At 33.1% G+C, this 12,262-nt stretch overlaps 1 protein-coding gene across 5 annotated transcripts in view; it reads right to left on the reverse strand.

Annotated features, from left to right (window-relative positions):
• The window catches only part of adcy5 (adenylate cyclase 5), a 153,953-nt gene that overhangs the window by 83,777 nt on the left and 57,914 nt on the right, over positions 1–12,262 (reverse strand).

The following is a 12,262-nucleotide window of genomic DNA, read 5'->3' on the forward strand; positions in this document are numbered from 1 at the left end:
AAATGATGTTTAACAGAGCAAGGAAATTTGAATAAAAGCAGTTTTTAATTTTTTACAAACCATTTTATTTTTATTTTTTTTATGATAGTCTGCAGAACAAACCATCTTTATACTATAACTTGCCTAATTACCCTAACCTGCCTAGTTAACCTAATTAACCTAGTTAAGCTTTTAAATGCCACTTTAAGCTGAGTCTTGAAAAATATCTAGTCAAATATTATTTACTGTCATCATGGCAACGATAAAATAAATCAGTTATTAGAAATGAGTTATCAAAACTATTGTTTAGAAATGTGTCGAAAAAAATCTCTCCGTTAAACAGTTATTGGGGAAAAAATAAACAGGGGGTCTAATAATTTAGGGGGGCTAATAATTCTGACTTCAACTGTATATATAATATTATACAAACTTTTATGAACATTTAGAACGAAAAAATTGTGAACAGACAAATTTTTCTTGGGCAACACTTTATTTTGATGGTCCATGTTAGTAGACTGTCTGCTTAATATCTGCTGACATTGTTCCTTTAACAGACATTTAACGGACTATAAGAATCTTTGCAAGTACATGTCAAATTACACTAACCCTAAACATAACAGTCTGCTTATAATCTAATGAGAATTAGTTGCAATGTAAATTCAACAAATGGACCATCAAAATAAAGTGTGACCTTTCTTGTTTTAAAACAATTACTGAAATAATTCAGATTCGGATATATTTTTCTTGGGGAGAAAAAAAAATCACTTTTTATTTCAGCTGCATTTAGGCTTTGATAGGCTGCAACTGTTCACTGGGACAATTTGTCAAATAAAATAAATACTTTCATTAAGCAAAGAGCAATTAGAAATATAACTGCAGGTTAATTGGGTTTTTAAACCGTCCTACTTTTACACAACACCTTAACTTTTCTCATTTTGATTTTAATGTAATAATGTGCACCTTTTGTGAAGTTGTTTTGGAACGATAATTATTGTGAAAAGCGCTACACGAGTAAACTTGAATTGAAATATTTGAAATACAGAAAGGTGAAGATGATAATAGACCCTGCTAATGCTAAATGTGATCATGGTATTAATGGTATTTTACAAACCTTCACTGCTTTTAAAATCATATCTGCATAAATTAATATACCAAATATAAGGACCAACTCTAGCTGGTATGTCACCCAACTAATGCCAATATGTAAAATAAAGGGATGTATCAGAAATGTACACAATTTTAAAAGCATGTTTTAACAGTTTGGGATAAATAAGCTGACAACAAATCTATTTGATTGCAATTACATTAATCTTATGACATATTAAACACTTTATTTAAAGGGAAATTCTAACTTTTCAGCATCCGTTATTTAAGTCTTTAGTGTCACAAAAATCTTCAGAAAGCTTTCCAACATGGAGATTTGATTGTTATCAAAAAGAAAAGAGTTCTCATCAAAACCTGCTTTGGAAACTGATATTTTTAGGACAACTGTGATTTTTTTTAACAATTCTTTGATAAACTTCAATAGAACAGAAATATATTTTGAAATAAAAATAATGTATTCAATGCTTTCTTGTTGAATGCAGTATTTAATTTCACTCAAATTTTAATTTAAAGTCCTGCTAGTAACACCATTACCAATGCTCAATAAACTTTTAACTTGCTGCTTATAAATAGTTTGTAAGGTAGCCGTTGGCTTTAGGTAATGGGAAGGATTAGGGAAGTAGAATAAGATTATACTTTATATGTATTAATTAAACAGCCAATATCTTAATAACAAGCTGGTAATGAGACAATATGTGATAATAGGAATATGTCCACAGCTAGTGTTTTTCAGGCAATGATAAACTTCCGGTAAAAGCTTAATGTGACCATTTTTAATTTCCTAATGTTCCTTTTACACCAGTTAAATAGACTTAAGCATCTATTTAGTTGTTCAAGCATTAAACAAGATGAAAGACACCATCAGTACCAACAGGCTAGCACAGAAACTAGCCTGCATCTTAGCAGATCAAAACATGACCTCTCAGTACAGAAATGTAAAATATGGACCAATCGCTCACTTTTTTTTAAATGTCTAATCATCTGGTTTAATGCCGCCCCTTGTTTGGATCTAAACTCTGCAGGGCTGCGACCCTCCAAGAACTGACATCCATTTCACACATACTTTTATTTGCAAACATATAGTTTAGGTGCAGTATACGCGTACAGTGCCGAGGCAGAAGTTGGCTGTTGTGCTTTCACAGTACACTAACTGTCATCCATATATTCCATGGTTTTTGTAAAATAATTTCAAATACACATGATGCACTTCATAAACATTTCAAAACTTGCTCATGATACCAACAGCTGAGCTTTGCATGCATTTTATGCTGTGTTCACGTCTTTGTAACAGATCTGAGAGTCAAAAAATAAACTCTGTGAATTATATAGACTCAGATATTTATGTTTGCAGTTTGTTTAAACTACCAATTTATGAGCTGAAACAACACATAATATAATAAATAATATAATAATATAATAAATATAAGTGATTATAAAGTTAACTTAATTCCTTCATGCTGTCCCAACACTAATCAATTGTGTGAAAGCCAGCATTTATGCAGTATATACCACCTAGTTTTTGAGTTAGTGAGTGTAACGAGGAAGAAGTAGTGTGCTCTCCACCAATAACAAGAAAGAAATAGTGTGTTATCTGTTGTGAAACAGAAATAGCTTTCATGAATGTCTGGTACCACGAGGGCTATAGCATCCATGTTTGCCCATTGAGATGAGAGTGTTTCTCCTTTCTGTCCTACTACTAAATCAAATGCATTTCATGACTGTTTTATGCATTTTGCAATTTTTTTAAATTAAATGTAAATTTTATTTAAAATGTACCTAAAACTTACAGAAACAAAACGAACATTTTACATTTGGGTTGTCACGATACTTGAATTTAATACCAGTTGGTAATGAAATTTTAAAAACATCCATTTCCAGCGAACATTTGAGAACTGTTGAGCAACAGAAATGACTGACTGGTCATGAAGGTCATCAGTTCACCAAAATCACAGCTGTTTAACCACAGATACAGGGACACTGGAGTAGGGCTGTGCTATTTGGGGAAACTATCTAATTGCGTTTTTTTTTGACAGATATTGCGATTTGATTTAGAATTTAATTTAAGCTTCTAGCTGATTTTAATTTAACTCAAGCTTTAGCTCAATAATCTTTAAGCCATGTCAACAATTCTGTGACAGCACCTGTTTTTGTTTGGCGTCTGTAACTTTGAAACCAAAATATTCCAATGTTACAAATGCTGTTTTTTCTTTGATATTAATTAGTCTATTAATGCTTCTGAAGCAGCAGACGCCGTAATCCCACTTGACAGCGCTTTCCTGTTTGTTTTCTTTTTCTTTATTGTGAGCGTAGTTCAGTTGCGCAATTATGATTGAGCAGAACGAAAGTGTGCTCACTCAGTTGGCTAGTGATAAGGCCAGATCACAAGATTGCGGCATAATTTCCTTGACATAGGGTGTCATGGAGATTTGTAAAAGTCAAATGGACTTCGTGACACAAGATTCAATCGTTTCTTCTCGAGTAATGTGGCATAGTTCACGACAACATATACCATGTCTGCAATGCCTCACGACGGCATCACAGAAAGTCTAGCATGTTTATTTTTCTGAAGCATATCGAACTGTTTTTGCAGATGTTATCCATTATTTTTGTTTACATATATACAAATATATTTTATATTGCAGCCTCTTGCGATTAACTAATGTTTTAAATTGCGATTGTGATTCAAATTCAACTAATCACACAGCCCTACACTGAAGCATTTCAAAGTCACATTGGCTGGATTGTGTATAAGCTGACAATGTAGCATTTTAAAGCCACGATTCATCAGCAGATCGCTCCAGTGTCCCTATATCTGTGGTTACACGCAGTAAACATCAGTGAATTTGGTGAACCGATGAACCTTCATGGCCAATCACAGTCATTTCTGTTGAACACGAAGACAAGTGCAAATCAGTGCTGTTTAAGAACATGCTCCACATCATTTTTAAATGTTTTTAAAATGTTAGTTTCGATTGGTATCGAATTCCAGTCTGGTGACAACCCCATTTTACACTACATGTATACAATGATGTTATTACTAATGCATATTATGATTATACGATGCTACGGATTATGTAGCATCGTTATAGTAAAATTACTTAACATACCTTGTTTTGCATCATTCAATTTTCATTTAGCCACAAACAATGTGCTTTTATCTACATTAAGACATTTAAAAGATTCATAATTCCAATTTGCACAAGTACAATCTGCTATTACCACTCAACTCCTGTCAATTCTGTCTTTGGTGGCTATATTTTCACTTTTCCAATAAAATGTCCTCTTCAGTCTTTATAGCTGGACAATCCAGGATTACCCCATAAGACTCACTTTCACTAGGGAATACGATTCTCTATGACGACTGGAACAAACAGTTGCTAGGAGACGGCAACCACAATCACACTAATAAACTTTGGTAAATGAGAGTCTCTAATGAATGTCATGAACCTCATAACGATCAGCCTTATTCAAATGACTGTACAGCTCATTATGCTAAGGGTGGATGTTGGTAATCCATGAAGCCATTTAAAAAGTGGCTGGTTTTACACATTCTTTTTAAAGCCTCCTTGAAGGTTTTTTGGCTACAACACATGATGTTTGCCTTCTCGGTGCATGTCATTTGAGGATCATCCAAGTAAAAAAGAAAGCTTTTAATGGGACTAAACTAATAAAGCAGCGAATACAACGGATCACACAGAAGCGGCTGCTCTTGTTATCAGGTGAATTACACCATAAGCCTCAGGATATAACTATGCTGTGAGATGTTATTGTATTGTTTCTCTTTTAAAAGCTCCTTTTTTACTCTGAATTCAAGTCTGCAACCCGCAGTATTTTAAAACTACTTATTTAAAATTAGTTAAAATAACCAAAATATTGAGTTTTTGGGACAACTTAATTTATGTTTAATCATACAGTCAACATTGGAATGTAAAAAATAAGGGTGAACTATATCAGTAATGTGACATTAGTATCACAGTATCTGTGGCACGGGCTCTTTTAAATGTGCAGTGCAATGTTCCTTGAGAATATTTTGTCTCTGTATTTCCTGCAGTACAGTAACACATTCGTAATACTGTATCCCATTCAGTTCCAAACAAATTGTAATATTACTGCAAAGACCTTGGCTTGAGTTCTTAGGTGTTATTCATTGTCTGCTTTAAGCAATGTGTTACTTATTTTTAACGCCTCGTGACTAAACAAACAGCACCTATCTAAAAAGGTATCATTTAAAAAAAATCCCTCTGGCTGTATTTTTAGTTTTGACATGCACCATTAAAAACTGGTCGACCAATAAGATTGCTGCTTGAAGTTTTAAGCTGCTGAAGCTGCAGTAAGACATGACTTGTTGGCGCTTAGCAAGAATTCTATTTTTGCAGTGTGCGTACCTTTTTTTTTTTCTTGCTGTCCAAAATTCTTTAGTTGAATCAAATGAGCTTTTCTAGTCCAAAAATCAAACAAAAATTAGGAATAGCATTGTCAATAAAAGCTAGTTAATATTTTTTCCACAATTTTCAAGTGCCTTGGGCTTACTTTTGAACTTTTCTAGTCATCTCAACTCAACATCAGTTAAAAGCAGGTCGCACACCAGAAGCGCCGCTCGGCGCCGCGACACGGCGCGTACATGACAGTTTAAAGTATCGCACACCAGACGCGCACATTCGAATGATATTTAACATGAAACTAATCAGATGGCGCTCTGTGGCGCGGCTGAAAATGAACTGCGTCCTGAGCCGTCGCCGGGCGCCGCCGACAGCCGCCGACTTGCGGCGCCGGTGTGTGTATCCTGATAGAAACCTGTGTTTAGAATTCTAAAATACATGGCGCTGCGTGGCGCTGCGCGGCGCGCCGCCGAGCGGCGCTTCTGGTGTGCGACCTGCTAAACTCACTAAGTTAGTCTTTGTAGAACTAAAATTATTTAGTTGAAACCTGATTAAAATGAGTTACGGTAACAAAAACATTTTCATTTCACAGTCAATAGTCAAATATATTAATAGTCTCGAAAAACAAAAGTGGGAGCGAAAATACAAGAGCCTTAATACCTTTATATGTATGCTGCATACAAAAGCACACATTAACACATTTAGTTTAAAACATTCTTTTCACCTGTTAAAAAATAGTATGGTCTATATAGTATGTAGATTGTTTGACAGAAAGAAATGCACTCAGTGACAAATCATGCAGGAATCTTCACCTGCTGTACGTTTTAGGAGTGCTTTGAATTCATACAACCCAGAGCACATACCGTTTCTCAGCTAGGCAAGGGCCGGTATAAAAGTTTGATAGTATGATAAGCTTGGATAAAAATACCATAATTTCAAGGTGTCACAGTATTGTGATTGCTGGTCTAAACTATTTATTTTAAATGTCTGGGTAAAAAATAAAATAAATAGTTCAATAGGGACTTTTTTTTTAAGAAACATTTCAAATATTTTGGAGCAGTAAACATGTCAGGCTAAATAGTTCAAATAACTCATTGCCTTCTGCTGTCTTCATTAGTTTCAAAAACACAGATTTCATTACAACACATAAAACAAACATTAAAAAACCCTGCATATACCCTGGGAACGATATAGCAGAACATTTTAGCGGTATTAAAACCTTGACTTTTCCAAACTGCAGTAAACCTTGAAACCTGTTATCTTCCAATGCCTATTCTCAGTAACTGTATAGTGTGGAAGTAAACTTATTGAGCTTTTTATTTTAGTATTTGAATTTATGTTCATAATCATGAGCACACATGGATTATACTGTGTCATATGCTAATGAACTGGAAATCTTAAGCACATTCAGTGAAAACTGCCTACTCTGGTATTGCGAAGTAAGACGGATAGGTTTCTGTTATTTATAACACCCAACTGGATAATCAGCTCATTAGCAGTGAGCTCCATAAACAGAACATGTCAGATAAGATGTGCAGTGTTGTGGCTCCCACAACGACAATTGAAAACCACTGAGAAAAGAAAAACAAGATTATTAAATCTGAGACATTCGGAGATTTGCATTTGGTGAAACCAATACAATATTTAAAGATAAAACTAGTTTGTGATTTTCTAAATCAGTCCATATATTAGATACATTGTCTGGGTTGGTGATGTAAATTATAGTACAAAAACCTGTACATTTGCTGTTATTTTACAGACTTATTTGTTTCTCATACATCATTTCAAACTATTAATGTCAATAAAACCCATTTACTTAAACTGTAAAGAGACCAAGATCCCATAATGCAATTCAGAAGCTTAAATAAACAAATCTCTTGTGAGATACAGTGTGGATAAACCCCACATAAATGTTAATTTCATCTTATTCAGGAGATTGCATTGATGTATGAATGTTTAGTTTCGAGAGATAAATATATATGGCAACATTAAAACCATACTCTATATTTAGAAAGCAGAGTGGCCAATGACTCTAACACCCCGAGACCTCTAGGCTCTGTTCCAAAGCCTAGTGAGGTGCCTTGAAGTACAGTATATGCCCTACATAGGCAGCTGTGCCTTCTAAGGGGGTTCCTAAAATAGAACCTCACAAGTGATCAACTGGAAACGATCTGCATCAATAGCAAATGCTGCTAAAAACAGCAGCACAAAAGACAAAAGCAACAACATTTTTAATGACTAATGTTTGGCTAATATGACAAAAATAAATTAATGCTACAGAGTGAAATGTATATTAAATACACAAAATAATAAGGAATTTAAAAGTTTGGAGAAAGTGTAGTTCAGGGGTGGGCAAACTCGGTCCTGGAGGGCCGGTGTCCTGCATAGTTTAGCTCCAACTCTAATCAAAAACACCTGAACATGCCAATCAGTGTCTTCAAGATCACTAGAAATCTAAAAGCAGGTCTGTTTGATTAGAGTTGGAGTTAAACTGTGCAGGACACTGGCCCTCCAGGACCGAGTTCGCCCACCCCTGGTGTAGTTAGTAGTTTGAAAGTATGAAGCCTACTTTTCATTTCATTCACAAAGGAAAAACTTAAATTATCAAAACTGACAAGTGAAAATATTTAGGATTTTGTAAAAGATTTCTATTTAGGATACATCCTGTTTTGTTGTTTACTTTCTTATCATCAAAGAATCAATGAAAAACAGTATTACAATATACTTAATTGTAATAATCATGGTCAATTTTGTAGTTCAGAGTCACATTTTCAAATTATTAAATCAAAATAATAGTGATAAACTATTAACTAACTTTAACTTTTAATGTCTAACTTTAAAATAGGTAGTGTGTCTACTCTAGACTAATTCTTTGATAATAAATAAATGCAGGCCATGCTGAAATGGTTGTGCTCGTACTTTTTAACAGCCAACCAAATGGCAGCAGAGCACAGATGCACATCCAAAGGGATGCAAGATGGTCTTCAGTATGCTCTGCCTGCAAGGGCAAAATATTTACAGCATTACAGGATCGCTCTGAGATCCATCATGTTTAAAGTGCCTGGAAACAACAGTGGCCTGTTAGCATGAAAGATTTAAGTAGGTCATGCTTCTGGACCGGTCTCTTTGTTTTGAGCTGACCACAAAGAAGGTCTGCAGAGTAACACATGAAAGTGAACATCCAGAACAGATTTTGCCAAGAGTACATAGAAAACAAGTAGGTGTACGAAAACAGAAAGCTAGAAGGAGGACAACAACAACAACAACATTATTTAAACCAAATAACATGTCTGCAGGCCGGTCACATGAAACTTGTTTTCATTGGGTTTTTCTTCAGTGGCATCCAAGCACCAAAATTGAGGTTCACTTTGAAGGTTTTATCCTGTTACAACTGAACTTGGGTGTTTGTTTAACTTTAGTGTAGTATTTTACTTTAAGCAGTGTTGTTTTATTAGCCGACTTTCCGATTCAGATCGTTTATTACTATGAAACTCCAATAAAAGATCTATTCACTTGTATGGCACTTCTAATAAAAAAATTGATCACAAATAGCTTCTAAAAAAGGATCACGCATAACCAGACAAAAAAAAAATTACAGATGTCATTTCTAAAAGAAATTAACAAGTAAAAAAAAAAAAAACTCTATTTGACTAACAAAGTTTAAATCTATTCAACTGAATTATTGAGAATTTTGTCATAGATAAGAAAAGTATGACTATTATGTATGCATAATATGAATTATATTTTAGATCACACATGCCCAAACTAGGGCCTGCAGGCCAAGGTTGACCCATGGTAACCTTTATTTCGGTCCACCCTCCCATCTGAGAAGAGAGTGAGAATGATGGGAAGTGTTGGAGCGAATGCCTTTAACCGAGATCGTAATTTCAAATTTTACTGTAACTTATTTTGTTTGTTTTATTGCTGAGCAAAAAAAAAAAAGGCTGAAATTAAACATGCTTCAACTACATATTTGTGAATATATATATATATATATAAATGTAACAAAAATATAAATGGTTACATGACAAATCAAAACAAAAACTGGTGCAGCTCGACTAAATCCATTCTGTTTTTAACTGTAATAAGTTCATTATACAATTAAAAGATATATACTGCATTAGTTAATATAAAGCAGTGTTTTCTAGTTATTTTTATTTGTTAAATAAATTAGAAACTTACCCACGGCAACTTTAGTGTAATAGAGTTTGGTCTATTAGTCTTCTGGCCACCACACTCAATCAAGTTTGGTTTGTGGCCCTTCATAAGAAAACATATGAGCACCCCTGTTTTAGATGTTTGATTGATAGATGGACACATATCATTAAATGAATAAAATAAAATGTATACTGTTTATTAAATTAACACTGACTGTTATCATAATTATAAAATCATGATTTAAAACTAAAACTATTATACTTTAATGATAGTATTGTTTTCTTTGTGCTTTTTTAATACAGAAATACAAAAATCATAAAGGAATAAAACCACTATAATTAACAGATGAATTAAATAACCCGATAAATAACATGATCATACAATAATGATGAGAAAATTATTAATTAAAAAAAAATAAAAATAATTTTTAAAAACATGTAGAACACATGTCATGAGTTACTACGGAGATGTAAATACGCGGCTGTCAATCAACTTGGTGGGCAGGGAAACCGCACTCCTTTGTCACGATGCAGTGGGCCTCAAAATGGGAGGGATTTCGATTATTAGTTACAAATTAGTATAATTTGGTGTCACTTAGTTTAATTAAGACACACATTTCCACTGACTTAAGTGTTATTTCACTTTATATTAAGTAAATTAAACCCAAGAGCATATTTACTATGCTTACTGATCTCAGATCTCGTTTAAACAGCAATGGTTCTCTGAGTGAAGCATCAAATATTAATGATATAGCTAATTAATATAATAATAATAATAATAATAATAATAATAATAATAATAATAATAATAATGCCAAGACAAAAAACAATGAGTACTACTCTTCTGCAAGGTTGTAACCTCAAAACTTAAAAATGTACTCCAGACGCTACTTAATCTTTAATCTAATGAGTAACATACTATAAAATTTAATTAATAGGTTTACAACAATTAGAAAATATCTAAAATACAAATTAATCTTAATTAAATTTAAATATCATAAGTAAATGAACAATAATATTCAACCCTTTCTACTCATTTCCTTTATTACATCAAGTAAATGTGTAAATATTAAATATTTAATTGGAAACTTCTAGTAATCCTTGACACTTAATATTACAATTGAAAAATCATGAGTGTAAATGTATTAGAATTTACTACACCAAAGTAATTTCTTTCAGTGTAAATATCAAACAAATAAATAAACAATCAAACAAAAACAACAACAAATTTTTCCTACTTTAAATTGCATTTCGTTTTTTTTTTTTTATTAAACTTGCCATTACAATTTGAAATTCTTCTCTACAGCAAATTAGAGCAAGCCTTTTGTGAGCCTACATGATATAAAACCGTGAGCCAAGTAAATACGTCACACACCAACCTTAAAAATGCCAATTATATACAAGAGGATTTTCATAGACATGTTTTTGAAAGACCTTATACCCATAACAGTGCGCAGTCCTTGAGTTAATGGACTGACAGCATATTTCCACTTCACAGTGACTTTGTGCTATAGAGAATGATGAAATGAAAGCAGAAACAACAGACACAGGGCTTGAAAATAACAGGAGCTTTACAGTGGTGTTTCATATGCCAGAGGCTCCAAAGAGCAGCACGAAAAGAATATACATGACTGAATGCTATATCGAATAATAGATGTCCACTAACAAAAGAAAGTGTGCTGAACAGAAACACGCTAAATATTTGATAGATTGGTAAAGCTTTGTTTGTTTACTTTCACAGGGCTTGAAATAAAAGTATTTGAGCTGTAGCTTATAATGGCTCTAACAGACAATGTAATGAAAGGACATTTTTAAAACTATAATTCACCCAAAATTTCTATTTTTGTCAATTTGCATACTACAATAATAACAAAATATTGGAAAAATGCTGTTAATTTGTTTAGGTGACCAATTGGTATTAATAAAATATTATGTAAATGGGCAATTCCATGCAAATGTCAACCTTGCCATAAAAAATAATTTAGTTTTCACCAAAATAGACAAACCGTTTCTACATTTTTTGTGTTAGCAAGTATTTTACAGTACTGTAAAAATACTCGTAAATGTATCTGTCAGTATTTCAAACTATTATATTTAATTTGCCAAAATCACACAAGTGGCTATTTCACAGCTGTCACATCCATAACGGAAATGTGTCACATCCATAACGACACTTTTTCTTCATAAATGCAAAAATGTCAAATAAAATAAAATCAATCATTATAATTCCACAGTGAGCCGATTCATACCTGTTTGATGAGCATTGTTTCTTTTGGGTTGTGCAGTTTAACTGTCAGAATTTCTAAATAATCTGTTGTCCATTGTAAATTCGCAAACTTTTTTTTGTCACATCCATAACGCATGTTTATTTTCCTAATTTAAAATATAAAACATGTTTACATAATGATATTTTTCTGCTACCATAACTCTGTGGTGAGCTATTTTGGAAAATATAAACAGAAGTTTCGATACAATGTCAACATATACTTTCTGTGTGAAATTATGTTTTGAGTTTTTACTGCAAATGTCACATCCATAACGCTGGAATTGCTCAAATATATTACAAACAGAAAGCCATGTAGATTTGGGAGGCGGGTTCCCAAAAGACAATATAATTTGAACGGCATCTGCGCTTATGTTAGT

The sequence above is a fragment of the Danio rerio genome, chromosome 9 (assembly GCF_049306965.1).
Source record: "Danio rerio strain Tuebingen ecotype United States chromosome 9, GRCz12tu, whole genome shotgun sequence".
Taxonomy (NCBI): domain Eukaryota; kingdom Metazoa; phylum Chordata; class Actinopteri; order Cypriniformes; family Danionidae; genus Danio; species Danio rerio.